This window comes from Elephantulus edwardii, unplaced genomic scaffold, assembly GCF_000299155.1.
Source record: "Elephantulus edwardii isolate Elephantulus edwardi_28Jun2011 unplaced genomic scaffold, EleEdw1.0 scaffold00196, whole genome shotgun sequence".
NCBI lineage: Eukaryota > Metazoa > Chordata > Mammalia > Macroscelidea > Macroscelididae > Elephantulus > Elephantulus edwardii.
In genome coordinates, this window is record NW_006399946.1 from 2,144,558 (window position 1) to 2,147,662 (window position 3,105).

The 3,105-nt window shown below is 40.3% G+C and overlaps 1 pseudogene; it reads left to right on the top strand.

Annotated features, from left to right (window-relative positions):
- LOC102871694 overlaps positions 1-3,105 on the top strand; it is a 149,273-nt pseudogene that overhangs the window by 121,446 nt on the left and 24,722 nt on the right.

Below are 3,105 nucleotides of genomic sequence, written 5' to 3' on the forward strand. Positions count from 1 at the left end.
ATAATTGGGATGGGAGTGTCAGAGACAGTGCGATTGGCACAGGACAGAGCAGAGTTTAGGGCTGTTGTACATAGGGTCGCTATGAGTCGCAGGCGACTTGACGGCACATAACAACAACAACAGCATATTTATTTGTATACACACACACATGTTTATTGCAGCTTTGTTCACAGTATCAAAGAGTTAGAAACAATCCAAGTGCCCATCAACTAATTAATGGATAGAGAATCTGTGGTACTTACACAATAGAATAATTTGCTGCATTGAAAAACAGTAACTCATGAAATATTATACAAAATGAGTGACCCTGGAGGTCATTATGCTGAGTGAAATGTCTCAGTCACAAAAAGACAGATAGGGCATAATGCCATTGTTATAAAACAGGACTGGCATTGGGGCTGGGTGGAACCTAAGAAAAGAAAGGCTAAATAATCTACACTGCATTGGAACAGACAAGGGAGAGAACTGCATAAAAGGAATATAAAGTTAGGCATTATTGGCATGACAAGAGTCCAGAGTAAGAGCTGCAGCATGAAGTGGTCTGAGGGGTTGGGGGGACTGTATAACAATGAAGGAACTTTTTTCCCAAAGGAAGAAGTGATCGGGAAGTGGCGGGGCAGGGAGGAAAATGTATAATAATGAACGGTCAGAAACCCAAGTTGTTTATAAACTTTCATTAAAATCTCAATTTAAAAAATCCAGTTTCTTAAATGATTTGCTCAGCATAGATATTGAACAGGACTAGCCATTTGGTGTAGATATAGGTTTTACATAAGCCACATTAAGTGTTCTGAGATTCTCATTCTTGTCTAAGAGCAGAGGTTGACTATAGGTATTTGATAATGTGTCCAGATAAAATAATAAAGCAAATCAGGAAAATACAACAGTACTTGTGCCCAGATTTCCAGGCAACTACTCTACCACCAGCCCACCCCACCCCCACCCCACTCCCTGCAGTGTTTCCTTGCTCTGTTCTGATGACAGTTTCCTGGTCCAAGTACAAGGAAATTTTGCACGGTTCAAAATCAAGAAAAGAATCCATCAGGGATGTGTTTTGTCTCCATACCTATTCAATATATATGCAGAACAGATCATTCAGGAGGCTGGGAATTATGAAGAAGAATGTGGCATCAGGATTGGAGGAAGAGTCATCAACAACCTTGCTTGCCAAAATTGAGGATGACTTGAAGCATTTGCTGCAGAGGTCAAGGATTGAAGTCTTAAAGATGGATTGGGGTTCAATATCAAGAAAACAAACATTCTCACCACTGGGCCAATTGATGGCTCCATGATAACTGGTGAAGAGATTGAAATTATTAACAATTTCAGCTTACTCAAATCCACAATCAACACTCTTAGCACCAACAGTCAGAAAATCAAAAGATTAATTACACTGGGAAAATCTGCTGTCAGGAACCTCTCCAAAGTACTCAAGAGCAATGATGTCAGTCTGGAGACTAAGATGCACCTGGTCCATGCCATGGTCTTTACAAGTACCTGTTATGTATCAGAAAGCTGGACAAGGAGTAAGAATGACAGAATTTATACCTTTGAGTTATGGTGCTGGAGAAGAGTATTGAACATACCATAAACTACAAGGTTTTCCCTGAAAAGGGTGAAACCAGGTTGCTCCTTGGAGGCTAGAATTTTTGAAGCTATATCTAACATCCTTGAGTTGAGGGAAAATACAAAAGAGGAAGCCCCAGGATGACATAAGTTGATACAGTAACTGGAGTAATGTGATTATGTGTGTCAGAGACAGTGAGATTGGCTCAGAATAGGACAGAGTTCAGAGCTAGTGTGCTTAAGGTCAATATGAGCTGCAGTTGACACTAAACAACACATAACAACAACTTTCCCCCCAGCAATTGGAAATCATTCTTAACTATTGATCATGAGACATGAAAGGACTTACTCGCCTAGTATTATGCTATGTGGTTAATAACATGGGTTCTGAAGCTGGAATATCACGTTTTCACTTCTGGTTCCACTCATGAACTACGTGACATTAGGTACATGTCTCAAGTTCTTTTTACTTGAATTTTTCTCATCTGTAAACTAGGGTTGCAATAGAATTTATCTCCTAATGTTGTGTGAGGGTTAAATGAGTTCATATTTGTGAAGAAATTTTAAAAATTCAGAGCTTTATATTATGTTTCCTTAAAATCATTGCTGTTTTTGTTAAGTGACATCAAGTCTTAGGCGACTCATAGCACCCTATGAACAAAAGTCCTCAACATTTGTGTGACTTTTATCCTATTTCCAGGTTCATAGGGTTTCTGGAGGCAAGCTTTTATGGACGTGGATGCCACTCCTGCTTCAAAGCTTGTTTTAATCAGGGAGTTCCACCAAACACTGTCAACCATGGGTAACCATTATCGCATTTCACACATCAGTGCCACGGAGTTCAGCTTTGTAGTAACCACAAGTTATCTAAGTATGGCAAGTGAACACACCTGGGCTATACGACCTAGAAGAATGTTTGACTAAAACAGTCCTAAGGACCATAGGCCCAAGGATCCTACTGTATTTTATCATTTTGGCATGCCCAAATGCTGGCAAACTCTAGGCCAGAGACCCCCAATTCACCTGGCAAGTCCACTCTGCTGACAACCATTTCAGGCAAAAAGAAAGCCACAAGCATCCCAAGCGTTACTTACTTTACTCTCTCCAAGACACAAGAGGCTGCATCCAGCTGACACTGAGATTCATAAGACACTCACCCTCAGCCTGCAGGTGTGGCCAGATATTTCAGTGTTTTACCATTCTGTCATGCCTAAATGCTGGTGAACTCTAGGCCAGAAACCCACAATTCATCCACTCTGCTGACACCCACTTGGCGGGGGGGAAAAGCCACAAGCGCCCCGAGCATTTCATACTTGCCACATGCAGTAGACACTGAGATTCCTTAAAATTAGTATTTCATAAAAATATAAAATATAAACATTCACAAGCTGGACTTTTTTGAAGTCTTCTCTAGCCAACGGTGGGCAGTGCAAGGTACTTCTGAGGAACTAGTGATTGTTGCTGTTGTTCTTTTTTTTTATTAAATTTTATTAGTTTTAATGAACATTTACAGAGACTTTGGGTTTTCATTCATTCATT